We start from the raw sequence: 18,386 nt of genomic DNA, 5'->3' as shown, positions 1-18,386 counted from the left end.
GCATTCGTGGTAAGGGGCAGAGAAGTATAATAGAAAGAGCACAGATTTTGAAGTCAGAAAAATGAAGCTTGGTTTTGCATTCACTAGCTGCATAATTCTGAGCAGTTAACTCAAAATTTATGAATTTTGGTTTCTTAATTTGAGAAAGGAGAATAATAATATATACTTCAAAAGATCACTGGGTAAATTCAGTGAAATAACATAGATGGTCAATGAATGAGAGTTATTATTATGTCATGAATATGGACTCTAGGTTCCACCATTGTTTATTAAAGTTAATAAAATCTTATAATATAGTACAATAAAATTTAAAACTAATATAATGAGCTGGAATACACTGTCTTAGTCTGTTTGGACTGCTATAAAAAATACCAGAGACTGGGTAGCTTAGATATAAACAACAGAAATGTATTTCTCACTGTTCTGGAGGCTGAAAAATCCATGGTCAAGGTGCTGGCGAATTTGGTGTCTGGTGAGACCTCACTTTTTGATTCATAGACAACAGTCTTCTCATTGTATTCTCACATGGCGAAAGGGGCAGTCTAGCTCTCTGGGGTCTCTTTTATAAGGGCACTAATCCCAATTATAAGGGCTCTATGGATTTAATAATATTTAATAAAATTTTGTGTGTATACACCACAATTTGCTTCTCTATTCATTTGTTCATGGACATTTGAGCTGTTGGTACATTTCCAAAAAAAAAATGGAAGTATATAGTTGATCCTCTAACAGAGTCTCACTAGAGGCTGATATCTGGGTCTCTGTTTCTGTCTCTTTCTCTCCTGTATCTACCAAAGGAAACATGTGCCAGTAAATAAGCCAGATTTCTACTCCAAATCCAAACATAGTAAACCAGTGATTTTCAATGGAAGGTTCAGGGTTATTACCCCTTGAGATCTTTTTCTGATACATGGATGGATATTTTTAAAAACTGGTTGTCTTATCTCCACGAACCACATACACCGTTTTCATTCTTATATGTCACCAAACTGTGTTTCCTTTCATCATCTTATCCCCTTTTTCAAGAAATACTGCCATAGAGAGCAATTATTGATCATATTGCCTAAGTTCCTCAACTGTGCTAGGCATTACAAAGAAGCTTGAGAATCACCATAAACCTATAATTTTAAATTCATCTTTGAAAATGTAAGATTCTTTTACTTTTGCAGAAATAAATGTGTTGATTTACCTACTCAAAAATTAGTGATATTTCAAAAAGCATTTCAGCTTGAGTGAGATGAGAACATAACTTCAATGATTTGTTGCCAGTCATCTTGAAGACAGTATGAAACCACTGTTATCACCTTTTGATATTTTCTTGTTCTGTAGGAAGTTGAATGATAATAAAATTACAGAGAGAGAAAGAAATGTTGTGAAAATACTAACTCATAGTTTTTGAGAAAGGAATGGGAGATTTTATTAGATTCTTAGCATAATAGTTAGAGAATCTGTCTGATCCTTTTTTATTTATTGTGCCTGGTGTACTTAGAGTGTGTGATGATAACACTAATATGAACAACATTCATTAAAACTTAACAGATTTTACATTTTATTCTCATTCCCATTTTTTCAAAGATTTGAGTCATTTGTGAAAGCAAAGTACACTTTTTATAATGTTTTTGTCAAAGTTTAAAAATTTTTTCTTCTTTTTGAATGTGAAAATTTCTTCTAAATATTTTGAAGATATGGCATCCAAGTAAGTGATCTGAAACACTTTAATACAGTATATATAGTGCTTACCATTTACAAACTACAGTATTTCTAAAAGCCGTGCTTTTAGCAATTAAGTTAAAAAGCTCTTGAAAAAGTATTTATTGTTCTAAACATATTTGAAGATAGTTGAAGTCATATGTTAGTCAAATGGAAAGGGACATATTTGACAAAAGGCAAAGTTTCTCATTCTAAATGCCAAATTATTTTCAATCTCAAATTTTATAATACACTTAAAAGAGCCCTTGGTTTCTTATGATGTTTTTCTGTACCAGTTAGTGTCATTCATATACAGATGGATACTGAAAAGAGAGACACGATTATTTATTTTTCTATTAATGTAATAACCCAAATAAAATTAGGATTTACCAAACGAGATGCCTTCCAGTAAGAGATGCATCAACAATTGTCGCCAATTGCTTCCTTAACATGTACTCGCTTTCTTTTTGCAAGGACTTTTTCAAACCTTCCCATCCTCTCAACTTTATGACAGAGAAGCGCCTCTTGTACAGACAAGGTGGAGGCCGTCAGAAGGCCAAATGCCTGATATTACCTCCACTGGGCAAGTAAATCCACTCTCTTAAACTTACCCACCATTTTCTCCTTCTCTATTGAAAAAATCGTCTCCTCTTTCCCATCAGTGTTTTGCAACCCGAGTCCTCACACGTCTCTCCACTTTGATTATCCCTTCTCTCACTTCTGTATTCAGCTCATTTGTTTCTTTTCAACGATCTTTACACATAATCAAGTATTTCTAATTCAAACGTTTTTAAAGATATCAACAAAAGGATTAGTAAAAACAATGAATACAACAGTTCTTCCAGCTGCTGCTTGATCTCACCCTACCTTTTCATAGTCAACTTTTTGTAAGAGTGACATATATTTCCTATCTCCATTTTGTCACCTATCACTGAATCCTCAGCCCTTCCAGTTTGATTTATATCTCTTATTCCATTCTAACGTGATCTGCAATGGCAATGTCATTAGGTCTAATGGACGTTTTTCAGAATCAATCTTTTTTTTTAAACAATTTTTTTAAGTTAATTTATTTATTTATTTTTGGCTGTGTTGGGTCTTCGTTTCTGTGTGAGGGCTTTCTCTAGTTGTGGCAAGTGGGGACCACTCTTCATCGTGGTGCGCGGGCCTCTCACTATCGCGGCCTCTCTTGTTGTGGAGCACAGGCTCCAGACGCGCAGGGTCAGTAGTTGTGGCTCACGGGCCCAGTTGCTCCGCGGCATGTGGGATCTTCCCAGACCAGGGCTCGAACCCGTGTCCCCTGCATTGGCAGGCAGACTCTCAACCACTGCGCCACCAGGGAAGCCCTCAGTATCAATCTTAGGTTAACTTTCAAAAGCATTTGACATTGTTGACCTTGGCCTTCATCTCTAAACACTTTATTACCTTGGCTTACTTGATATAACAATACCTTAACATTTTTTTTTTCTATTTCTTTATGTGTACCTCTCTCTCTCTCGTAGGCTTATCTTCTAAAAGCCACTAAAAGTTGAAGTTCTTCAAGTAGTTTCCTTGTACATTCTCTCTTCTCACTCCATATCTTGTACCCACTTAATTGCATCCATGCCCATGGCTTAAATTTTCACCTTTATGAAGGGGGTGGTGGGGGGGAAGCTCAAATCTTTTTCTATCCAGACTGTGTCTTTTCTGAGCATTAGACCCATGTATCCAACTGCCTACATGACAGTTCTACTGAATATCTGCAGAGTAATTCAAATCAAACTTTTCAAAATTGAACTTTATGATATTTCCGCCTGGGTTCTAAGCACCATTCCTCATCAAGGGGCCATTCTCAATATGACCTCTTTCTCCCTTTTCATCTATGTGTATTATACAAAGTCATACTAATGTTACCCCCTAAGTAGCTCTTGAGTAAACTCACTTTTATGCCTCTCCCTTACCAAAATTATGGTCCAAACTACAATAATTTCTCATATAAAGCACAGAATAGCCCCCTAGCTTCACTCTCTAGATCATCTCTTGTCACCCTCACTATGCACTCCATAGACCAGCAAGAGTGATTTTTCCAAAATATAAGGTTGGTCTTATCTCCACATGCTTAAAATAACTGTAAGAGCCAGATAAAGAACCAAATTCTTGATACAGCTTAACTTTGTAAATCCCTCCCTACCTCCCTTGTCTTGCTTTTAGCAAGGCTGGTTGTATGTAGTTTTCCAGGATGCACCTATACTCTTTTATGGCACAGACTGTTACCCTCTGACATTTCTCTTAACCTTAGTTTTTACCTAGTTATTTCCAGTGCTTCCCTGAATCATAGCTTAATCAGGTCATCTTCAGGGAGTGCTTCCCTATCCTCACTGACTAGGTCAATTTTCTTTATTGTAAACTTGGAGAATACTTAGTAACTCTTCTTTTTTAGTGTTTGTTACATCTAAGGTTTTGAATTTAAGTATTCAACTCTTGCATTGACATCTGTCTTCCCTACTAGACTCTAAACTCTGTGAGAACAGGTTCTGTGTCTCTTTGTTCTCATCATGGAAGCCCCCATACTTAGTACACTGCCTGGCACTTAGTAGGAACTCAAGAAATATTCACTGGATGGCAAAAATGAATGAATTATGAGTATTATACTTAGAAGAATTGAAATTCCGATACTGAAAGGAATCTTTATTATGACTGCTAATTTGACAGAAATTTAAATTAAAATTAAGAACAATTACCAGCTCTAAAAGTGTGATACTGTATCACTATTTGATTTTTGTTAAGACTAAATCTAAAACAATAGTATCACTTACATGTAACATGTTAGAAAAATGGTATGTGATAAAGACAAAGTGGAGGAACTTCTAAGAAAGGCAGTGAAATGATTAATTAGTTAAAGGAACTGACTCAAGTGGGAAAAATAATAATGATCAGCCCAGCATTGAATTTGAAGTAGCATTCTTCATAGACTAGACAGAACTTGTTTTCTATGTCATGATCTCCACTCTTACTATTTTAATAGTGATACATTTAATTAGACTGTTCTTTTCCAAAGAAAGTAAATAATTATATTTCAAAGGCATGGCTCAGAGATGGTTTAAAGGAAATATGATAATAATCTACGTTTATTGAAAGCATGCAAACACCAGTTGAGGATAAAAAGTATTAGATAGAAGAATTAGTTCTAAGATTAATAGAATGAAATTAAACTTGGGAAATTTTCAATCAAGCATAAAATTCCTATCCAAGATACTGTTTTTTCTAAAATGAGTGAATTCGCATAATATCCATTATGCAGCAATTTAAAGAAATAGCCAGACTGGGGTGGTTTTGAAGATGGGGCATTATAAATAAAATAAAAATAAAGCAAATGTTGGAAATGTAATACAGTATAATATAATAATCTTTTCTTTCAAACATGAGTTTCCTATAATTTTCAAGCTTTTGGTCATTATAAATATTTATTATATTTTAAGTAAAGTTTGATCCCATCTTTTAAATTTTTTTACATTGGAAAATTAGAAGCATCTAATGACAAAAATAAAATTTACTGTTTTTTTAAGAATGAAAAAAATAAAGCTGTGTTCATTAAGAGAGATTTGTAATCTTCACTGCTAACACAAATGTCTCAATTTTATTTTAAAATTTTATGCAGGAATTTTATATTTATCAATATTTGAATATTCTTGATATCTGTGTTCACATATTCTTTTTCTCTCTGTTTGTCAGGTTCAGTTCAAAGTCTCATCCTTTTTCCTATATGATGATAGAATAGAATCACTTTGAAACACATAGATGAACAAATATGCCATGAAGAGAAATTAATTTCCTTGACTTCTTCTTGGACACGAGACTATGTTTCCCAGAATTGTAGCTAAGTATGGTCATGTGACTAAGTTCACACAAGTAGAATATGAGAGAAAGGGAGATGTACAATTTCCACCTCACATTTTGAGAGAAAATCTAGAGCTCTTTCCCTTGTTCCATAAGCAAGAATGATAGTGACTCAGATGGCCTTGGAAGGCCTCTGTGAACATGGCAGAATTGCCCTCCTGGATCCTAAACAGACTTATGGACCAGAGCTGTCCACAGACACTGAATACTTGTAAATGTTCTTTGCTTGAGGAATGACCTGGGTATTTTCATAGAGCAGCTAAGCGTTTTACCCTCATTAATACATATGTGAGTAAGAAAAACAAAAAACAAAAAAGTTTGAAATTTTATTCATTGTGTATCAATTATAATCTAAACAAAACAAAAATATCCCAAAAACATAGTCGCATTTTGGGTTTGAGTTGAATACCAGGTTATGGAAAGATCATGAAACTTCTGGGTGGTCTGTGGTTTTGCTGACATTTCCAAACGTCACACAGGTATGGTGTCTTCCCTTATTGCCTTTTGGAATTAAATACTTGAACATGAAATAAAGATGTCACTTGAAATTTGAAGTCTCCACTTGAAGCTGGGCTCTTGGGACAAGTATCCGGAGATTGCCTAAGAATGACACCAGATGGATTTTGTTGTAAGAACTCCCTAATCTTGTGTCAATATAAATTAATTCTCCGGCAACAGCACTGGGTTTAAGATCAGCAATAGAACACTTTTTGTGAGAGAATGTACTGAAAGAATGACCTATAAGCCTGTGTCCCACTTACAGTTATTAAATTTTCTGATCTTAGTAACTTCATCGGAGGTTTACTGTTTCTATTTAGCTCTCATTTTACCTTGAAGGAGAGAGATGTTAAATGTTCTTTTGTCTGTGTTGAATGCTTCCTTGGTGCCATTTTGTGGTATTTGCAGCCCTCTCTGACATTATCTAATGGACTGACATTTTAAATATTTGCAGTGCTCAGTGGGTACTAATTCAGCAAAGGTGAACCACAAGCTTCTTTCACTGTGGCACAGCAAGTGATGTGTGTCTGTTTAATCACAGCAGCTGAAATGAAATCAAAAGGCACTATGTTGTTGAAGTACTAAAACTGCTGTCACAGCAGACACACCTGGAGGGGTCCTTAAAGGGAAAAGCTAAGTAGTGAAGAACGTACTTAGGCCACAAGCTTATCTGAACCCATTAACCCAGCTCAGCAGGAAAGTCTCTCCTAGCATGTAAAGTTTCCATATTTCTAATAAATTCTTTATTGGTGCAGCTTAATCATTTGTGGGCCTCTCAGCAATTCTTCATTTTCTTTTTACCCTAAGTGGAAATTTTACATTCTATGCTTTATCAGAGGTGAGAATCCAAATATTCTCAAAAGATGAAAAATAGAAATCATTTGACATATTCACTACCATATATTTTGGGGACTTGAGCCAAAAAGAATTTTAGAGAGTGTGAAATGGTACTACTAACTTTTTGGCTGTTGAGATTGTATACTTCATGTATTATTTACAGATTCTACAGTGACCAGTATTAAAACATCAGTGAATGGAATGACTTTAAAATTTTGTCCTAAACCTTTTTTTTTCAACAAAGCATGGACTTTATGTATTATCACCAGTATTTTAAAGTAGTCCATCAAATAACCATTTGTATTTTTGGTTAACTTGAATATCTTCAGCCCTCAGGTTCCTGCAAGCAAGGAAGAGTTTGCATTAAGATTTTTACCCAAGTTCCCCTGACTTACGTCAATCCCATGTATACCTACAGAAACTCAGCATCACTATCTTCCATCCTAGTCTTTCCGAAGAGGTTTAGGGTATCATATCAAACCTATCTATGCAAGTGTGTCAAATATATTAGTATGGAAAATACTAAAGGCCAGCTTCCTGTAGTTCAACTTGCTATGTGTTTAAACTACATTTAAGAGATAAATAGAATGTAAAGCTTAAAAAGTTTGGTTAAATATAAGGTGGAAAAGTCAATATATGTTATAATTTAGGTATATAAGGCTAATTAGTATGACAGTAGGGAGTCATTGAATAATTCGGAAGACAACTCAGTGATTTTTGTCCTGCAATTTGCTCCATTTACTTCTTATTCTAATATATAACATTCTTGGTTGTCAGGCAAGTAACTCAACTTTCTTCTATATACCTTTTCTTTGCAGTTAAGAAAAACAATTATCATAATAGCAAAATAAAATAAAATAAAACCATGGAGTATATGGGAAAGAAAAATAAATAATTGCTTTGGGAGTATTTACAAATGTCCTTCCTCTCCAGTGTCCCAAAGGGAAACTGATTTCACATAAGATCCTCATCGTCGTTCCCCCCCTAGGCTTTTAAAAGACAGCACTGAGGCTTTCATAAATAGATTCAAAGAGTGTGTGGTAAAGAACAGGGCCTGTGGAGTAGGAGGAGAAGGAGAAATATTGAGGGTAAGAGATTGTTACTATACTCCAGGGCTGAAATAAAATACTTAGCTGCACAAGCTGTAATAAAAGAAATATTTATTGAGCATGAACTACAGGTGTGGTGCTATTCTAGGCGTGTGGATGAAAGAAAGAAGGATCCATACCCTTATGAAGCTTCCATTCTAGCAGAAGGAGACTGATAATAGATGCAATAAATAAGTGAACTATGTAGTTTGTTAGAAGATTAACATTTTCAGGATAAAAGAATAAGATGGGTGGAGAGTGTGGACGACATGGTTGGTAATGGGGGACTTAGTGCAAGTTTAAATGTGGTGGTAAGAGTTGGCCTTATTGAGCAGGAGAGGTTTGCAGGGCCTCGATGACTAATATGGATTGGAGGAGGAGGCTTTTAAGAAAGAGGAGCTGAGTGTTTGTGAGCAGTACATGGAAGACAAAGGTGTAGGGGAAAGGAAGTTATGTTAAAAATATTTAATAGGTTGCTTCCATATCTTGACTATTGTAAGTAGTGCTGCTGTGAACATTGGGCTGCATGTATCTTTTTGCATTAGTGTTTTCATTTTCCTCAGATATATACCCAGCAGTGGAATTGCTGGATCATATAGTAGTTCTATTTTGAGTTTTTTGAAGAATGTTCATACTGTGTTTCATAGTGGCTGCACCACTGTACCTTCCCACCAGCAGTGTACTAGGATTCCCTTTTCTCTGTATCCTCACCAACATCTGTTGTAGAGTTTTTGATGACAGCCATTCTGACAGGTGTGAGGTGACACGTCATTGTGGTTTTATTTTGCATTTCTCTGATGATTAGTAATGTTGAACATATTTTTATGTGCCTGTTGATATCTGTATATCTTCTTTGGAAGAATGTCTATTCAATTCTTCTGCCTATTTTTTAATTGGTTTTTTTTTTTTTTGATATTGAGTTGTATGAGCTATTTATATATTTTGGGTATTAACTCCTTGTTGGTCATATCACTTGCAAATATTTTCTCCCAGTCCATAAGATGCCTTTTCATTTTGTGAATGGTTTCCTTTGCTGTGTCAAAGCTTTTAAGTTTAATTAGGTCCCATTTGTTTATTTTCATTTTTGTTTCCTTTGCCTGAGGAGACAGAGCCAAAAAAAATATTGCTATGATTTATGTCAAAGAATGTTCTGCCTATGTTTTCTTCTAGGATTTTTATGGTTTTCATCTTATATTCAGACCTTTAATCCATTTTTAGTTTATTTGTGTATATAGTATAGGAAAATGTTCTAATATTATTCTCTTACATGTAGCTGTCCAGTTTTTCCAACACCACTTATTGAAGAGACTGTGTTTTATCATTGTATATATTTGCCTCCTTTGTCACAGATTAATTGATCATAGCACCCTTAGTGTCCATCAATGGATGAATGGATAAAAAAAGATGTAATACATATTTATATTTATATATATATATACATACACACATATATACATACATACACACACACACACACACACACACACACAATGGAATATTACTCAGCCATAAGAAAGAATGAAATTCTGCCATTTGCAACAACATGGATGAACCTAGAGGGTATTATGTTCAGTGTTCTAATTTTTTTTTAATTAAAAAAATTTTTTTAACATAGTTGAGTACACAATTGTCCATTTCATTGTTTTAATAATTTGTACATATTTTAATAATTCTTTTGTATAGTTAATATTGAACTAAAACAACATAAAAACCACCTTTGAGTAGAGAAGGCAAATTCTAAAAGGACTGAATGTGGTAATAGAAGTCAAAATGGTAGTCACTACTGGCGCTGGAGACATTAACTCACCGGGAAAGGGGAAAAGAGCTTTCCGAGATGTTGGAAATGTTTTTATCTTAATCTGGATGCTGGCACACACGCCTGTGTGTGTGGTATGTGTGTGTGTGTGTGTGTACACTTGTGTGTCTATAAATACTGAGGAGCATTGTGTACCTTTCATCCAGGTACATGGAACATCTTGAACACTCTGGAGAGGGGGACACAAGGAAAGAGAAGTTAGGCCAATCATCATAACATTTATCCCTACTCATTTCCCTTTTCTCTTCATTGGTTGTCATGGCCCTCTAAAGGGCCTTCATATGTACGGGTTTCTTAGAAAATCTCTTCATAATTAGCTGTTTCAGTATTTTTTTTTTTATAACCTCTCTCCTAAATAAGACATCTCTACCATGTTATAGATTTCTATTTCCAACTGCTAAGCATGTTTCTTTGGATCCTCTACAGCATCTTCCTAGTGATACTGACCAGGGTTCTTGGCCTTTCCCAATCAATAGAAATTGACTAGAAGTTAGACAAGAAATTCAGGCAAGGTTTTACTGGGGCCCATGCTGCAGCAGGGGGCATTGAGAACAAGTAACAGGTTCCCTTGCTCGTTCCCCAAGGAGGGGCGAGCTGGTTCCTTAAATGAGGTGAGGGTAAGGGTGTGTCCAGGGGTTGGGCCTGAGGGACGGCTTAGGTGCTCTGCCCACCCCTTTGTGGTGTTGGGTGAAGGGGGCATACACAGTACCCTGCCTGCTTTTGCTCCCAACACCCGACACCTGGTTTTTGCTCCTGGCTCTTCAGAAGTGGCAGTTGGTTTTTTTGGTTTTTTTTTTTGGTCTTTTTGTATATTTTGGCCCAGAACTTGCCCCTACTGTGCATACATGCACTTACTTTTAGTCCAATATAGTTTCTTTGTATTTTGTTTCTTGAGGAGAGGTTTGTCCAGGTGCAAGCATTGCAGCACTGCAGCAAAGGGTCTCAGGTCCCAGCCTGTCTCAATAGCACTAAGAATATAATTAATAAAACATTTTGGGAACAGACAGATAAATTTTCTTACCTTCAAACCTGCACTTTCTAGAACTGTAAGGGTGTAATATGTTGACCATCCACATAGTTGAATACCTCTTCTATATTCCTACCTAGGGGTCAGGCATGTTCCTTTGAGTACTTCAGAGAGGAGTAATTCTGCATCTTCTGAACCAGAACACCTTTAGATCTAAGGGTTAGAATATTCTTTATGTTAACACCAAAAACTGTAATCTCAGATTCCACATCATACCATTTATATATTCAAAGTACATGGCATATATTGAGTTTAATACATTCATTTGAACAAATATTTACTAAATGACTACTGTTTAAAAGAAACAGTTTGTTGAATGTTAATTTTTATATAATTGCATTTATATTTTGCTTCTGTATAACACAATTATCTAAATAAAATAAATAGATAAAAATTAATCTAAAACAGATTGAAAAAATCTAAATGCTAACAAAAATATGAAGGCAACTTTGATTTAAATAATAATTGCACCTAACATAATGAGTAATTCTTTGTTTGAGCAAAGGCAAGGCCATTTGCTGCATAATGCAAAGCAAGTCTGTTATCCCTCAGGGAGGACACAGCACTTGATCTACTTTTTCCATGATATATTACCTTTCAGAAGCTTTTCTTTCACATAAGTAATCACTTGTAGGACAGTAAGAATATCTTATGAAGGAAGAGAAAGAGGAAAATAGGTGAAAGCACATGCTAGAAAAAACAGAAACCCTAAAAATTCAACCACTTAAGTTTACCAGACTTGAAGAATTTATTAACAGTGACAAAAATCGATAAAATGAAAGTCCTATGCAAGGAGTAGAAAAAGATTATAAGAAAAAAAATTCTTTCTTACTAGTTCTAAAATATTTCCTTAAGAAGACCATCACAGAGTATGTTGATCATGTTGCATTTTTCCTACTGCTATACTATTTTTCAATTACAGGATACAAAAACTCCTCAGTGAAAAAAATAAAAAGGATTCAGAAACAATTTTTTTAGGCATTACAGACATGTTCTAAATACCAAAAGCCCAGTCATTTATGCATTTTAACAGGTAAAATGACATTATGACTATATAATATGCCAAATATAAAATAGACAATTTTCCTTAAATTTATTTCCCTTAAATTTCCACTTCCTCTGATTTATGTCAGGTTCAGAAAATGACATAGTATCAAGTCCAAGAGGTATCCATAAGTGAAATTTCCCTGTGGACCACTAGAAAATGGAACTGCATCTTTTCAATTCATGTATTTCTTCAGAACTCGATGTTAACTTGAATCTGACTATAATATCTGAAGTTTGATGGTTGCTCCTATTTGTAAAATGGTTACAGAAGAATAAAATAGTGAGATTTGGCAAATCATGTTCATTTTCTTGTACCTTTTTTTATTTAATGCAAGTCTTTACAGGTATAGTATATTGTTTCTTATTACAGTTTCTTATTGTACAGATGATAAGATGGGATAGAGATGGATCATTAGTGGAATATTTTATGTTGGAAATAATTTATCTGTATTGGAATTGTGCTGTTGGGGCCTTTAATAACTTAGCTACATTTCTGAGCTGAGATACATCAACCAAGGTTCATTTTGTTCTCTGCACCCTATCAGCAATTATTTTCCTTAACCTTAAGTTTCACATTCAATATACACATTAAACTAAACACATCATCTTGGGATACTCAGAGCATATTTTCTCCATTTCTACTGTAAATATAACGTGGCCCTTCAATCTATGGACTAGAACATGAGTACAAGAAGGTTTATTTGGAGAGAGAGAGAGGGACTGTCAGTTAAGGATGATCCACTGACTATTCTGGAGTTCGTTGGCTTTAATTAAAGTAGTAGAGATGCCTGAGAATTTCCAACAGAGACTGAAATTAAGAAGCACTAAACCAGAAATCTATAGAGCCGTGTGGCTGACAGGGTCTTGGTGCTCCAGCCTGGTGTCAGGCCTGAGCCTCTGAGGTGGGAGAGCCGAGTTCAGGACATTGGACCACCAGAGGCCTCCCAGCCCCACTTAATATCAATCAGTGAGAGCTTTCCCAGAGACCCCCATCCCAGCGCTAAGACACAGCTCCACCCAACAGCCAGCAGCTCCAGTGCTGGACGCCCCATGCCAAACAACCAGTAAGACAGGAACACAACACCACCCATTAGCAGAGAGGCTGCCTAAAATCATACTAAGTTCACAGACACCCCAAAACACACCACTGGACACGGCCCTCCCCACCAGAAGACAAGATCCAGCCACCCACCAGAACACAGGCACCAGTTCCCTCCACCAGGAAGCTTACACAAACCACTGAACCAACTTCACTCACTGGGGGCAGACACCATAAATAATGGGAACTACGAATCTGCAGCCTACAAAAAGGAGACCCCAAACAGAGTAAGTTAAACAAAATAAGAAGACAGAGAAATATGCAGTAGATGAAGGAACAAGGTAAAAACCCACCAGACCAAACAAATGAAGAAGAAATAGGCAGTCTACCTGAAAAAGAATTCACAGTAATGATAGTAAAGATGATCCAAAATCTGGGAAATAGAATGGAGAAAATACAAAAAACGTTTAACAAGGACCTAGAAGAACTAAAGAGCAAATGATGAACAACACAATAAATGAAATTTTAAATTCTCTAGAAGGAATCAAAAGCAGAATAACTGAGGCAGAAGAACAGATAAGTGACCTGGAAGATAAAATAGTGGAAATAACTACTGCAGAGCAGAATAAAGAAAAAAGAATGAAAAGAATTTAGGACAGTCTTAGAAACCTCTGGGACAACATTAAATGCACCAATATTCAAATTATGGGGGTCCCAGAAAAAGAAGAGAAAAAGAAAGGGTCTGAGAAAATATTTGAAGAGACTATAGTTGAAAACTTCCCTAATATGGGAAAGGAAATGGTCAGTCAAGTCCAGGAAGTGCAGAGAGTCCCATACAGGATCAATCCAAGGAGAAACATGCCATGACACATATTAGTCAAACTATAAAAAATTAAATAAAAAGAAAAAGTGTTAAAAGCAGCAAGGGAAAAGCAATAAATAACATACAAGGGAATCCCCATAAGGTTACAGCTGACCTTTCAGCAGAAATTCAGCAAGCCAGAAGGGAGTGGAAGGACATATTTAAAGTGATGAAAGGGAAAAACCTACAACGAAGATTACTCTACCCAGCAAGGATCTCATTCAGATTAAACAGAGAAATTAAAACCTTTACAGACAAGCAAAAGCTAAGAGAATTCAGCACCACCAAACCAACTTTACAACAAATGCTAAAGGAACTTCCCTAGGCAGGGAACACAAGGGAAGGAAAAGACCTACAATAACAAACCGAAAACAATTAAGAAAATGGTAATAGGAACATGCATATTGATAATTAACTTCAATGTAAATGTACTAAATGCTCCAACCAAAAGACATAGACTGGCTGAATGGATACAACAACAAGACCCGTATAAATGCTGTCTACAAGAGACCCACTTCAGACCTAGGGACACATACAGACTGAAAGTGAGGGGATGGAAAAAGATATTCCATGCAAACGGAAATCAAAAGAAAGCTGGAGTAGCAATTCTCATATCAGACAAAATAGGCTTTAAAATAAAGACTATTACAAGAGACAAAGAAGGACACTACATAATGATCAAAGGATCAATTCAAGAAGAATATATAACAACTGTAAATATTTATGCACCCAACAGAGGAGCACCTCGGTACATAAGGCAAATGCTAACAGCCATAAAAGGGGAAATCGACAGTAACACAATCATAGTAGGGGACTTTAACACCCCACTTTCACCAATGGACAGCTCATCCAAAATGAAAATAAATAAGGAAACACAAGCTTTAAATGACACATTAGACAAGATGGACTTAATTGATATTTATAGGACATTCCATCCAAAAGCAACAGAATACACTTTCTTCTCAAGTGCTCATGGAACGTTCTCCAAGATAGATCATATCTTGGGTCACAAAATCAAGCCTTGGTAAATTTCAGAAAATTGAAATCATATCAATTACCTTTTCCAACCACAATGCTATGACACTTGATACCAATTCAGGAAAAAAAACTGTAAAAAATACAAACACATGGAGGCTAAACAATATGCTACTGAAGAACCAAGAGATCACTGAAGATATAAAAGAAGAAATCAAAAAATAGCTAGAAACAAATGACAATGAAAACGCAGTGATGCAAAACCTAAGGGATGCTACAAAAGCAGTTCTAAGAGGGAAGTTTATAGCAATACAATCCTACCTCAAGAAACAAGAGCTATCTCAAATAAACAACCTAACATTACACCTAAAGCCATTAGAGAAAGAAGGACAAAAAACTCAAAGTTAGCAAAAGGAAAGATATCATGAAGATCAGATCAGAAATAAATGAAAAAGAAATGAAGGAAACAATAGCAAAGATCAATAAAACTAAAAGCTGGTTCTTTGAGAAGATTAACAAAATTGATAAACCATTACCCAGACTCATCAAGAACAAAAGGGAGAAGACTCAAATCAACAGAATTAGAAATGAAAAAGGAGAGGTAACAACTGACACTGCAGAAATACAAAGGATCATGAGAGATTACTACAAGCAACTAATGCCAATAAAATGGACAACCTGGAAGAAATGGACAAATTCTTAGAAAAGCACAACCTTCTGAGACTGAACCAGGAAGAAATAGAAAATATGAACAGACCAATCACAGGCACTGAAATTGAAGCTGTGATTAAAAATCTTCCAACAAACAAAAGCCCAGGACCAGGTGGCTTCACAGGTGAATTCTATCAAACATTTAGAGAAGAACTATCCTTCTCAAACTCTTCCAAAATATAGCAGAGGGAGGAATACTCCCAAACTCATTCTACTAAGCCGCTATTACCATGATACCAAAACCAGACAAAGATGTCACAAAAAAAGACACTACAGGCCAATATCACTGATGAACATAGATGCAAAAATCCTCAACAAAATATGAGCAAACAGAATCCAACAGCACATTAAAAGGATCATACACCATGATCAAGTGAGGTATATCCCAGGAATGCAAGGATTCTTCAATATATGTAAATCAATCAATGTGATACACCATATTAACAAATTGAAGGATAAAAACCATATGATAATCTCAATAGATGCAGAAAAAGCTTTCGACAAAATTCAACACCCATTTATGATAAAAACCCTTCAGAAAGTAGGCATAGAAGGAACCTACGTCCACATAATAAAGGCCATATATGACAGACCCACAGCCAACATTGTTCTCAGTGGTGAAAAACAAAGCATTTCCTCTAAGATCAGGAACAAGACAAGGTTGTGCACTCTCACCACTATTATTCAACATAGATTTGGAAGTTTAGCCACAGCAATCAGAAAAGAGAAAGAAATAAAAGGAATCCAAATCGGAAAAAAAATAAAACTGTCACTGTTGCAGATGACATGATACTATACATAGAGAATCCTAAAGATGCTACCAGAAAACTACTAGAGCTAATCAATGAATTTGGTGGAGTAGCAGGATACAGAATTAATGCACAGAAATCTCTTGCATTCCTATACACTAATGGCAAAAAATCTGAAAGAGAAATTAAGGAAATACTCACATTTACCATGGCAACAAAAAGAATAAAATACCTAGGGATAAACCTACCTAAGGACACAAAAGACCTGTATACAGAAAACTATGAGAGACTGATGAAAGAAATTAAAGACAATACACACAGATGGAGAGATGTACCATGTTCTTGGATTGGAAGAATCAACATTGTGAAAATGACTATACTACCCAAAGCAATCTACAGATTCAGTGCAATTCCTATCAAACTACCAATGGCATTTTTCACAGAACTAGAACAGAAAATTTCACAATTTGTATGGAAACACAAAAGGCCCCGAATAGCCAAAGCAATCTTGAGAAAGAAAAACAGAGCTGGAGGAATCAGGCTTCTGTACTTCAGACTATACTACAAGGCTACAGTAATCAAGACACTATGGTACTGGCATAAAAACAGAAATATCGATCAATGGTACAGGATAGAAAGCCCAGAGGTAAACCCATGCACATACGGTCACCTTATTTTTGATAAAGGAGGCAAGAATATACAATAGAGAAAAGACATCCTCTTCAATAAGTGGTGCTGGGAAAACTGGACAGCTACATGGAAAAGAATGAAATTAGAACATTCCCTAACACCATACACAAAAATAAACTCAAAATGGATTAAAGACCTAAATGTAAGGCCAGACACTATAAAACACAGGGAGGAAAACATAGGCAGAACACTGTATGACATAAATCACAACAATATCCTTTTTGACCCACCTCCTAGAGAAATGGAAATAAAAACAAAAATAAACAAATGGGACCTAATGAAACTTAAAAGCTTTCTCGAATCAAAGGAAAACATAAACAAGACGAAAGACAACCCTCAGAATGGGAGGCAATATTTGCAAACGAAGCAGCTGACAAAGGATTAATCTCCAAAATTTACAAGCAGCTCATGCAGCTCAATATCAAAAAAACAAACAAGCCAATCCAAAAATGGGCAGAAGACCTAAACAGACATTTCTCCAAAGAAGATATACAGATTGCCAACAAACACATGGAAGGATGCTCAACATCATTAATCATTAGAGAAAAGCAAGTCAAAACTACAATGAGGTATCACCTCACACCATTCAGAATGGCCATCATCAAAAAATCTCCAAACAATAAATGCTGGAGAGGGTGTGGAGAAAAGGGAGCCCTCTTGCACTGTTGGTGGGAATGTAAATTGATGTAGCCACTATGGAGAACAGTATGGAGGTTCCTTAAAAAACTAAAACTAGAACTACCATATGACCCAGCAATCCCACTACTTGGCATATACCCTGAGAAAACCATAATTCAAAAAGAGTCATGTACCAAAATGTTCATTGCAGCACTATATACAATAGCCAGGACATGGAAGCAACCTAAGTGTCCATTGACAGATGAATGGATAAAGAAGGTGTGGCACATATATACAATGGAATACTACTCAGCCTTAAAAAGAAATGAAATTGAGTTATTTATAGTGAGGTGGATGGACCTAGAGTCTGTCATACAGAGTGAAGTAAGTCAGAAGGAGGAAAACAAATACCGTATGCTAACACATATATGGAATCTAAAAAAAAAAAAAATTGGTTCTGATGAACCTAGGGGCAGGATAGGAATAAAGATGCAGATTTAGAGAATGGACTTGAGGGCACGGAGAGTGGGAAGGGTAAGCGGGGACAAAGTGAGAGAGTAGCATTGACATATATACACTACCAAATGTAAAATAGATAGCTAGTGGGAAGCAGCTGCATAGCACAGGGAGATCAGCTCAGTGCTTTGTGACCACCAGAGGGGTGGGATAGGGAGGGTGGGAGGGAGATGCAAGAGGGAGGGGATATGGGGATATATGTATACATATAGCTGATTCACTTTGTTATACAGGAGAAACTAACACAACATTGTAAAGCAATTATACTCCAATAAAGATGTTAAAAAAAAAAAAAGGTTTATTTGTTTTTAATTTCCTGAGATGAGACTTATACTTCCCTTGGGGTGCCAC

This window comes from Balaenoptera borealis (genome assembly GCF_965194805.1).
Source record: "Balaenoptera borealis genome assembly, chromosome: 9".
NCBI lineage: Eukaryota > Metazoa > Chordata > Mammalia > Artiodactyla > Balaenopteridae > Balaenoptera > Balaenoptera borealis.
Note: the sequence above shows the minus strand (reverse complement) of the source record.